The sequence below is a fragment of the Fukomys damarensis genome, unplaced genomic scaffold (assembly GCF_012274545.1).
Source record: "Fukomys damarensis isolate Sample0158 unplaced genomic scaffold, DMR_v1.0_HiC HiC_scaffold_6, whole genome shotgun sequence".
NCBI classification, from domain to species: domain Eukaryota; kingdom Metazoa; phylum Chordata; class Mammalia; order Rodentia; family Bathyergidae; genus Fukomys; species Fukomys damarensis.
In genome coordinates this window covers 39,502,295-39,514,800 of record NW_022900918.1, presented here as the reverse complement: position 1 = coordinate 39,514,800, position 12,506 = coordinate 39,502,295, and positions in this window count along the sequence as shown.

Here is a 12,506-nt window from a genome sequence, read left to right as displayed (position 1 = left end):
TATATCTGCATTAATCTCTTTTGTCTTAAATGAATACCATATTTTTGCAGATAAAAATCACAGAGAAAAAGTAGGAAGCCTGTGAGCTCCTCATGAAGCTTGTGTAAATGAGTTAAGCTGGGCTCCTGGCTACGCTTTCTTATTCCGCCACTTTCTATTGATTTATGTATTTATTTGAGATGCCGGGTATCTCACCCTGGCCTCACACATCCAGGCAGGAGCTCTTCCACCTCGGCGCACCTCGGCCCACCTCTAGTCCTCTGTCTTCCCAGTCCATACACCACATAGGTATTTTGTGTATTTGCATATATTTTGCCCACGCTGTACTTCTAGCTCTCAGTAACACATTCAGTGCTTTCAAATTTACTGACACGGAGAAAGCTGGGCGATGAGGCTTAAGCTACAGTTATAGACTTTCTTCGGTGACTGTTTCTCCTACAGCATCCAGCTCACAGAAATGCCGGCTGCCTCCAGAGCCCTGGGGTCTGAGCTGGACAACTGGAAGGTCACTTGCTCTGAAAAACAAATTTCGGGTTCTTTCCACTTCCCACTGGGCATCCTCATGCCGAGAAGGACAGCGTGATAGGAAGTTAGACAAGCATGTTAGAGCTCCGCTGGGCTTCAGAAGGAGCACGCAGTGAAGTGTCGTGCAGCACAGAGTGCTTCTTCCTTTACTTTTCTTCCTTCCCTTCCACATGGCTTTTACTTCTAGGCTCATGGTAAGCATCTGCGTGTTGGCACTGAACTGCCGTTTTCTTAGGTTAGTTGAGGGTGTGTGGTATAATAAAAACAGGAACAAAAGTAAACGCATTATTTTAAATGTTTTCCTCTCTTACCACTCAAATACAACGTCTAAGTGCACAGAAACATAGAACAAACGCCGCACTGTATCAGCCAGTTCTGAAAGGCTTAGAAAAATGCAGAATGAAACAGGTAGAAACACAGGTAGCATACTAATAGCAAGAGAAATACCTCATTTCTAAAATTTCAAAATGGTAAAATCATTGAAATACAAATACCATGCTGGGTGTGGTGGCGCACGCCTGTAATCCCAGCACTTGGGAGGCTGAGGCAGGAGGATCACTGTGAGTTAGAGATCAGCCTGGACTACATGGTCAGTTCCAGGTCAGTCTCAACTGTGTAGTGAGACCCTGTCTCAACGAAACCAAAAGGAAAAAAAAAAATACAAACACTGAGAAGGCCCAGGGACAACTGCTAAGGTTTGTTTCTCCTCCTTTGGTTGCCCAGGTTACCTTTTTCAGTCAGTATCATTCTGCTGTTGTCCTCTCAGATTCATCCCAAGGCAGAGCTCGTTAAACTTCATTAGGGAAATATTTAAATTAGTCCTGATCTTTTTGTTGATTGAGATTCAAATAGCAAAGCCATCTGGACAGTCATAGACGTCCTAATATTTTGTTTCCTCGCCTGCATCTTATTTCCATCCCACAGTTTCGGCTCTGTCTCCCTGTGGAGCAGCAGCGAGCTCCGCAACTGTGTGACTTCTGATGAGTTGCTGGTTCGCGTGTCCAACAGGGAGAACACCGGCCACGGGCAGGGAGACTCGGGCAGCCCGGGCCTTACTGCTGGTGAGACTCGGAGGGGGAACACCGGCCTTCGCGACGTGGAGTGAGGCACTGGGTGGCTGAGGGTCGTGACTGTGGGCATTACTGAGGCATTTTCCAAGGGTTTCACTCGTTAGAAAAGCTAAAATTAACACCTGCATGTATTTTTTCTTTCTCCTTAGTCGAAAAGCCTGAAAGTTTCAGTAAATGAAATCCGATGGAATAAAGTTAGCTTGAAAATCTAGATGGCGACTCAGTCCTGATGAAAACCACAATGAGACATGCACTCCATCTTTTTCTTTCTTTCTTTCTTTCTTTTTTTTTTTTGATACTCAGGGACCTTGTACCACAGAGCTAAATCCCCGGCCCCATGCACTCCATCTTTATGCAAAAGTCAAATTAAGCCAAGGTATTTTGATTTAATAGCATTTAATTTTTAATGAAATGTGATAGAATGAAATCAAATTTGAATATGCAAAAACACAGGTTTTGAAAATTATTACATACATAAAATATCCTCAAATTTTTTACCATAATTAGAATCCAAAATTTAATAGATTTTATTGCAATTTCTCCTTTCCTCTTATGAAATATAGCATTTTATTTAATTCATGCAGGTTTTTTAAAAAGTTTTTAGCATCTCGAATTTCATCTGAACCGATACAGTCGTAGTTATGTCAATTAAAGCACGAGGTCAAAGTATCTCCACTCACTTGTTAGCGTCAAACAAAAACTGACATCGTCAGAACTAAATCTGACACCTGAATGCATTTGGGCCTTTCCTCTTTTCACCTGTGAACTTGGTAGTGCAAAATGAAAACATGCTCTTCATCGTGCTGCAGGGCAGTGACAGCTGGGGACAGTATTCCTGCATCCTGTTTGCCCTCTGGCAGAGGGTGGAGTTGGCCAGTTCCAGAGGAGGCGAACTTGCTGGGGCCCAAGAGGAACACAAATCAGAGATGCAGGGTGGCATTTCTTGCTTACCCACACACAAAACACAAACGTCATTCGTAGATGTTAGAAAATCCGTCTTTTGGTATTCAAAGGCAGCATTATATAGTTTTTACCTATTTTTCCTTTTATTCAAATTTCCAAACAAGAAGGGGAACAAAGTACTGAAGGGAACCATCAGTACCGAAGGCTTTTCATCTTGTGAGCGGTAAGTGCCCGCTGCATTTTTATCTGTGAGCTCACATAAAGGAGACAGCAACTGCTGACATCCAAGGCTTTCCTGAGAGCACCCTGGACTAAGCCAGGCTCTGGGGAAACAGACATGAAAGGTATCTTTCTGCATTCAAGCTTAGGAGAAGGTTATGTCAAGTAACGGCAAACAGAGCACTTTGGGAGCATTTAGCTCTGATTGGCAGAAGTTAAGGGCCACAGATAAAGTGACATTTTAATAATCAAGCAAGAGTTCAGCAAAGGTCAGAGACCAGAACTGCAGTCACGTGCAAGGTACGGAAAATGTCAAGGCAGGCAGGAGTAGGGCAGGACACAAGACAGAGGAGTAGCATTCAATTAGATGAACAGTGATCGCTATTGAAAACAGAGACAAAGGTAGTCATGCAAATCTGTCTGTTATGTTTCCCAGCAGATACAGGCTGGGAGCCTGGAGAAAGGGCTTGATCTTACAGACACACGAGTGACTTTGTGTGTGTGTGTGTGTGTGTGTGTGTGTTTTTTTTTGAGAGAGAGAGAGAGAGAGAGAGAGAGAGAGAGAGAGAGGGAGAGAGAGTGAGAGAGACAGAGAGAGAGAGAGGGAGAGAGAGGAAGAAGGAGAGAGAGTTTACCCAAGAATATGTGCACACATAGGCACCAACCCATGGTCTCAAAGAACAAAGGAATAAAATACACTCTGGTCTGTCACGAGTTTATTCTGGGACTCCGCTAACAGCACGTCCCATGAACTTGTCAGTATCCAACCATGAGATATTTAGAGGTGTTGATTCTTCCATTTAATACAGCGTTCTCGTGCATACTTTTTGAGGACTTCTTAAGATGTAATTGAGTCCAGTTGAATGACCAGACCCATCTCTGCTATGAGAACCTCCCTTTCACACAGACAGCTCAAGTTTCCACCCATACTTTCTCACCAGTTATAATTTTTCCTTTGCATTGATCAAGAAATACATGGTGGGAAATATTACATTGCATATTTATGCATTATAGTATTATTCAACCTTATATTATTAACTTACATGTGAGTGAAAATATTATCTACACAACAACATATGCACACATGTTTCACTTAACACAGTACAGATTCCTAGAAATTAGTCATTGGCTGCTTGGCCCCAGGGGAACTGGCCCCAGTGGTTGAAAGTACTCAAGAACCAAAAGTACTCATGTTGATTGTATTAATACCATAGGGGTGAAATTTAAAAGGAGGGAACTACGAGCTATTCATCAGTCTGATAGCACGCACCAATCCCCGGCCCGTGGAAAGTTTTTCAATCCTAACTTTCTGGAGGACGTACAAGTCCCAGGGTTGGGGGGAAATGGGTCAAGACCACGTGAGTACTGAACAGATGCCCTGGGCTCAAGCTGAGCTCCCTAATGAGAGGCCCCGAGGCCCTGCATACTCCACACTCAGGAAGAGGCAAGAATGAAGAGCCTGGTGTAGAATTCAATCTAACCCACGGCAGTAATAAGAAATTGCATTTTTAGTTACTAAAAATACTGTAGAAATGCGATGAAATTATTCAGTGCGCATCATCTGCATTTCTCCATCCGTACCCTTTAATCCTCAAATTTAGAGAACTTATAAAATTTTCCATCCTTTGATTTTACATCTGTCAGATCTCTGGTCTCAGAAATTAAGAATTATTCGGGATTTATCAAATATAACATCACATTTCTACAGACATACTGCAAACACCAGTCAGCACTAATGGAAGTATTCTACAGTCGAGCTCAAGATGCTGGTCAAGATAAATAACAGACATTATCTCCTATTTTAACAAGTGTATAAATTAGCTCAAATCACAGACATATGACCTGAAAAGTGCTGGTCAGCACACACTCCCACCTATGTTCTGGTTCTATCGTTGGCTGGAAACCAAGCAAATCTGTGTCCAGTGATGGAGTAACTGGAATCCATTCTCCTAAGCGTCTAGAGAATATGAGTTCTCTACAAGGAGATGGATCAGGAGGAAGAACAGCAGCAACACCAATGCAGATTTCTAAACCTAAGGACTACTGTTAAACACACAGGAAGGACACGGGCTCTATGTGGAAATATGCTGGGGAGGTTGAAAATTCTCCTTGAATTCCACACATGGAATCTCCATGAAATTCCCCCAACTCCATGAAATGCCATTGTTTCTTTTTCTCCTTTGTTTTGTGTTGCTGTTGTTGTTCATTTTCAAGCAAAGCTGGTGATTGAACCCAAGTCTTCCATATGCAGGGCCAGTGCTCTACTAATAAGCTCTTACCCTCGGTCCCTAAAAATCTCATTTTGCAAAAAAATTTTTAATTTTGAAGTGATTTTAATTTTCATATGATTGTCAGGAAAAAAATATGGCAAGAGATGTCGTTTTAAAAGTATGTTTTGGGAATTTAATTCTAACCCGGGGAAGCACTGGCAGTTGGCTCTACCAACCGGTAGGTGGCGCTATGCATGGCAGGCGGGGAGCTCTGAGAACAAGAAAAAATAAAGAATCCTCACGAGGTGTACTGGATTTCCTGTACAGAAACTGTAAACTTGGAGTGACGCGATGTGATGGGACTATTATGGGAACCTTGGCCCATTCGTGAGCCGACAACCCTGAGCAGAAAGGAAAAAATATCCGCGTTGTTATGAAGATGGGGCTGAGCAACTGCACACCTGGAAACGCTGAGCCAATAGCCTGTTTTTAGGTTGTCTGGAATTATCTATACGAAGGTTAAAATTCCACATTACTACTACTATGTTTCCATTTAATAGGTATATGTCCAATTGAGGGTAGGATTATGAAACCAAAGACTTTGCTAATGGCAATTAATTATATGTAGTGAGATGTAAAAAAAGTTAAGATTCTTTCAATATTACTTAGCATCGGATAATTACTCGTTCAAAGCAACCTCTCCTAACTATCGTCTTAGTAACTAAATGATACCATAGCTTTTACTCAACAACAGAAGCACGATACTCACATAGTTGTGACTTAAAGGAATCCAAAATTCACACTCTCCCACAGCTAAGAAAAGCTATGGAATAAAAGTGCTGTGAAAGAATACAGGAAAATATTAGATTTTTAGTATATGTGAAAACAGTACATAATATTCTAGAAGACACAGTAAAAATTTGTGCATTTCTGTTACCTACTGAATATATGAACCAGAATTCTCATTTTATCCTCAAATAAAAGGAAATAAAACCAGTTCACCTGTTGTCACTGTGTCTTCTGAAGGTGCTGTTTCACGTTTACTAAAAAGCTATTTTTTCAGAAGTGTCTGATTGAAGCTCATCTGATCTTCCATGTCATTTGGTTGAGGTTTTCATGTCTTTGGCTGAATGATCAGAATGTTCTTCCTAAATAAAAATCTGACTTCAATCTGTTCCAGGAGGGATGGACTGTATGAAGAATGTTGGCCCCATCCATGGGGTAGCATTATAAAAATATAGACAAAGGGGAAAATGTACAAATATAGAGACAAATATTGAAACCAGCCAGAGTCAAATAACAGATTATTCTGTTGAATATTCAGTATGATATTCGGAGAGGGGTGAAAACTCTGTCCATCAAAAAAATCTGTAAGGAATGAACACACCCTTCAATAATTAAGATGAAGCAAAACCTTCTTGACTAAAGTCCAGCTAAGAGAATTTGCAAAAACTAGACCCGCACTACGAAGCTACAAAAGGAAGGTTTGTAGACTGAAAGAAATTGGTCCCAGAGGGAAACAGGCTCCTCAGGAATGAGTCAGGATCACTCGACAAGGTACCTTCATGGAAAAAAAGGCACATTATGGTTTTCTTCATTTTTTTTCTATAGATGTTATTTTTTTAAAACAAAAAATATAACAATATGTTGGGGGAGTTTACAAAAACATACTCATTCTAGCAAAACTAACCTTTAAAATGACAGTGGAGTAGAGATTTTCTCAGAACAAGGATAGCTTCCCAGACTAAGAAGGGCTGGGGCGGGGAGGCTTCGGTCACCACCAGGGCTGATCTAGAACTAAGGCTACCAGGTGGTCCTGAGGGTTGGGAGGGGACTGGAGCGTGCGCCTCACAGGGGCTATTGCGCCTGCCCAAGGAGGTGGCTGAGGGAGCGCCATACCTCACAGAGCCATACTGCCCAGCAGGGAGATCTGCGCCAGATGGGGGAGAGGCTGTGCCCAGGACAAATATAGTTTTTAGCAGAATCTGTCTCGTGCCCTGTCATTCCCAAGAGTTGAACACTTTGTGACAGCCGAATACAGTTTCCAGTTCCTTTCCTTTATTAAATCTGACAAATAGATATCAACCAATTCGAGGGCGTTTAATCTATTTCTGTATGTTTGAATCGATCTTCCATCAAAATATGAAGTCTCACTGGCACAGTCAATATGACTGTGGAACTCATAAATTTAGTCACATTCCCCTGGGACTCTTTGTGTTTGGGATGGCTGAAAGTGAAGGAAAAATTACAAGGGTCTTTTCACTATATCACTGCATAGTATATTCAGTCAAAGAGCTCCAAACCCAGGCTGAGCGGGTAGCGCAGTGGCAGATCACTTGCCAAAACCTCAGTTGGGCTCTGGCTTCATCTCCAGCATAGATTCTTTTAAAAAGCTCCAAACATCATTGAAAAATATGGGATTTTTTCCTTCACCTCAATGAGTAAAAGTTGGGTAGGTCAACATAGAAAATATTTCCTCATAGGAGCACCTTCTAAAAGTGCAAATAAACCAGAAAGAATCATTAACATAACCATTAATATAGGTATACACATATATGCATATATGGAAATTCATGTATGGTTCAATAAATAACCTTATTAAGTGCATATAACATGTACTAAGAACACTTAAAACATTTTTGTATGTTGCTCTTTTGTTTCTTGTGCTGTTTGATAGGGTTACAGGATAAGATTAGGTCAGCTAGTTGTAAATATTAATTTATGTTCGTCAACAAATGGTGGAGCTGATCACAGGCACAATTTGTTCTCTTCATATAGTATACAAGCTACACATTTCCCAGGCTACAAATCCCAGGATGTGCAAAGTAACCTGAAATTATTTCCGTAAAATATTCTTTCAAATAGATGCTTTATTGCCTACTTAACAAGAAGGTTGTAAATTTATGTTCATACTTTGAAAAGCGAAATACTACGCCTTCAGTGGGTTTTTAATTTTTTTATGAGAACTGCAATTGTTCTGTTTTTAATCCTAGGGTTTAGGGCTTATAAATGTTTTTCTTTCTTTTCTGTATTGTAGTTATTTGCACACATAGCTCTCTTCTCAGGAAAGCTAATACATGCCCTGAGCTTAATTGGTATTGAATGAATTTTTATTTTACTTTTCAAGAGAGAAAAGTACTTTTCCAGCAAGTTGAATCTTTAACACAGCTACCCACGAGAGGGCGCTGTGTGAACCCCACAAGTGTGTTTTTAATCTTTCTTCACAGAAAATATTACTTGGCTCTTTAATTCTACAGTGTGATTATTCTGATTTTTTCAGACAGGGCAAATCTTCCCACTTCCCCCTCCCCAAATCTCACATAGATAAAACTGTCTTTCCTAGAGCTGTCAAAACAAAGAGCCAAAAATTAAATAATTTTAAAAAACAGAAGTTCATTCTTTTCAATTTGAAGGGGCTAAATCCCCACCTCCAGTGTGGAGGCAGGTGAGTTTGGCTACCCAGGTTCCCCTGGGTGGGACAGTGCCACTCCTGCCTCGGCTTCCGTCTTTCTGTGGCATCTCCACCTCCCACCTCCACCTCATGGTCTCTCTCTCCTTTCCTCACGATGTCATCAGTCACACGGGGTGAGGGTCTAGCTGATGATCCCATCTCCAGGAGAAGAGATCCCCACTGCAAGAGTACCCCCCAAGCTTAGGGCTTTACCTACATGTTTCCTATAGCAGGGGAATTTAGTTCAACTAATAAAAATGTCATCTTGATCATGACATCGATGTTGGTCCCAGTTACTAAGGAGATCGGATACCTCATTTAGGAGTCAGAAAATTATATATGTACCATTTCCCTCTTTATTTTTCTGTGCAAATGTGGGCATTATCTGACTGATTTTACGACTGATCTAGAATCCCAGTCTACAACTGCTGAACACCGGAGCCTGCTTTACCATTTGTGGAGAGGACACCTACAAACTAACCCTCCTTAGCAGTGTAACCCAAGACCCAGCTCTGAGGTCACTGACATGTTCAATGTCAGCAGCACCTGCGTCTAAGGAATAGTACTGCAGCTCTCAGTGACCCCACTGCACAAAGTTGCTGTAGCAACTTTCCCACTTGGCCGTCACAGAACAAGAGGTCATTCTGCAGCTTAGTCCTTCATTCAGATGGCACCTGAGTTAGTTGACTTTCATATCAGCATTATTTGGGCCCTAATTCTTTCCCTCAGCCCCTAGTTTAACTCTTAAAATAACTTCTTCCGAGATATTCAGATTCTGGACATTCTTTTTCGTTTATATCTCAGGGTCTCTCTGAGGAGAGACCTACAGAACCCCAACCCTGGGGTTAACGCTACCTCAAGTTACCCCCTCCCCCCAAAAAAGGTATCCCGTGGTTTCTTTGCAGAAACAATGATTTCTTTCATTTGGCATTTCCCAACTTCGGCATTTTTGACCACCTAGACTCCCTGAGTCTTTGTAGGGAGTGAGTTCTCGGCGTTACCTGACATTTACCAAAGACTCTGGCCTCTTCCTTCCAAATGCCATAGAACTCATGCTCCCACCCTAGTCAGAAATGTCTGCACACTTCACCAGATCCTCTAGAAACAAGGCCTTCCTTGTCAAGAATCACTAATTAGGCTGTGTTCTAAGCCCACAAAGCAAGGCAAGAGATCTCAATTACTAAGAAACACCACGAGGTACTGGGCCATCTATGAGGGTCAATTATTTTAATTCTTTGGTATACTTTATAGATCCTAATGTTTGTTTTATGTTTATTTTAAAAAAATAAATAGCGTGTCCGGCACTATGTACTGATATTGAGAGAACAATACTGACATAGATAAGGAGGCATTCTTATGTGTGAACATTCTATTTGAAGTCATTGTGTTTGGAGGTATTTTTATTATTAAAGCCTGAACTCTGTCTTCTTATGTGTGAAATCAGAGAAGACAGTGTAGGAAGCCACAGCATGATTCTGGCTTGTAAAGGGATTGCCTTGAGAGCTCCCTACCCATTTAGGAAGCGTACCTCTGGGGTCCATCTAGATGCGTCAGGGAAGTGTGACACTCGGTGCTACACCTGGTTGCTGGTCCCTTCTTCTCTGGTGTTGGTGCTGTCTGCTGATGTGCTTGCCTCCACCATAAACTAAGCAACTCTGTTTCACCACCCCTTCCACCATAGTGTTACTGCCTTGGAGCCAGACAGCCATGGACTGAACCCTCTGAAATCATGAGCAAAAGCAATCCTAATCCCCTCAGTTACATTTTCAGGTATTTGGTCCCAGCACCACAAAGCTGGCTAATACAGTGTCCTAATTTAAATTATTTATTTAATAGCCATAGGTGGGATAAACAGGGAAAATGAGGAAGGTGGATGATAAACTTAAGATGGGAGATTGTTTTGAAATGTTTTAGAAATTAGCTTTGCCTTATTTTTTATTATTTTCCTTTAGTTAAGGGAAATAAATTTGAAGGAATAAAAAAATTGATGTAACGGTGATGGCTCAGTAGTTAATTATTTTGTTCTTGTACAATAAGCATAAACTCTTCCTGTCTTGATGAAAAGTCTTTATAGACTCTAGAATATTCAGAGTAGATATGGCTATGTCAATGCATTTCCTGTGCACAGTTTTTAGCAAAATATATCAAGACCCTCCTGAGTCACAGGGTGACATTTTCACACATCGTCAATTTTATCCATCCAAACCAAAGAGAACCAAACCCTACAAGTGTTTTCAAGGACTCCCCCTGAAATTCACTGACTCAGCCAGTCAGACTAGGTAGTAAAGCAGCATTTTTAAGATGCAGTTTTAGCCACAAACAGGCAGCAGCACAACACAGAAGCATTGGCATATCAGTTTAGTACTCAAGAGAGGGTACCAGGGAAATGGTGAATAACGAGAAAGGACTGTAAAGACATTATGGAATCAGAAGATCCACTTGTGAATCAGAGGCTAGGCCAGAGCAAGAGCAAAATTAGGAGCTGGAAAGTGAACAACTGCTCAAGCTGTGCTGGGCCTTGTCTCCATCATAGGGAACATGTTTTAACTAGCCTCAAATGTTAGAAACTAAGCTTTTGCTTCTTTATTATTAACATTGTCCTAAAGGAAAATCTTAAATAAGATTATAGAAAATTCCCCAAATGGGCTTTTAAAGGAATGGCTGTGCCATACCTACAAAGATACATCGTCTCTGTACTCACCCGTGTACTGAGTAAGAATGGGCCCTGGGGCCAGGGGTGTGGCTCCGTGGCACTGCACCTGCCTAGCAAGTGCGAGGCCTTGAGTTCGATTCCCAGTACCAAAACCAAAAACAAATACAAAAAAAGAATATGCCCTGGATTGTTTTATCAAGGAGAGTTTTGGATGCTGGGTCCTAAAACTTCCAAGTACCAGGGACCCTTTTAATCCAGGGCCATGTGGCCAGCATGTGGTTGGACATTGGCATTATTAGAACCCAGGAATGAACAGGTTGCTGCTTTCAGAATTTATACAGGTATATTTTTTTGAGTTTGAATCTGCTGTTCCATTCACTAGGAGAAATCAAAGCATCGCATATTGACCTATTTCATTCAAAGCAATTTATAGGACTCATTGCATCGGTGACCTGGTTAAAACACTGTGCCTCCTTTGAGGAAGAGCCTTGAAGGACACACCTTCTGTCAACCTCAGGAAAACATGCTGGGATGAGGAAGGAGGCAGAGGAGAAACTCAGACCAGTAGTGAGGGGAGCAGGTAACCACAGGAGATGCTGGGCTGCACTGACCCTCTGTCCCTCCAGGGAAAAGGGGGCCAGGGGCTCCTCCAGTGTGCTTATCATTCTGGTTCTCCTACAAATGAGGGGCACTCAACACGTAGGCAGAGAAAGAGCAAGGATGCATGGCCACAGTCTCAGGTGATTTCTTACAGCAGCAGCAAGTGAACTAATACAGATGTGTAATACATATTTTATAGAAATAGAAACACACAGTACTCTGTGCTATAAGTTCTGCACAGCCAAGTGATTCTCAGGCTGCCAAGCCAGGAATAGGACAGGCCACCCTACCATTCCAAGGAGGATGTGACACCGGGGCCTCTGTGGCTCCTTTCCATCAAGTGCCAGACACAGGCTGGCGTAAGGACCAGACTCAGAGACTGAGCCCGTTCTGTGACTCACAGGAGCCGATGGAAGAGGTGAACAACAACTTTTAAGATTAAGAGCACCCGGGAACATTAAGGCATGCAAGAAAGCACAGCCTTTGAAATTATTTTCATCTGATTCCTAACTAAATACTCTGGCACTAAATCCAATGTAGTGAAGACTTGAACTAGTGGCCTAGAGGACCAAATAGGGAAATTATATATGAAAAGATCAAAACCATGAACAACCTAGGAAGCTTTAAGGATAAATCCATAAGACTTGAGAAAAGGTGCAATAAAGAAAGGATAAGCAAATAAAAATAACAGGAAAGGAAGGCTCCTCTGAAAAAGACTTAACCGTTCACTACCTATTGAACTGTGTGTTTGGGTCGCCCATAATAGTAGAACATAATGAAGTGTGTTCTCTTCAAGTTCTTGTCCCTTGAATGTTTTCTAGGTCACATATATGAATTTCACGCAGAAAATCTACAAATTTCAATCTTTGGCATAA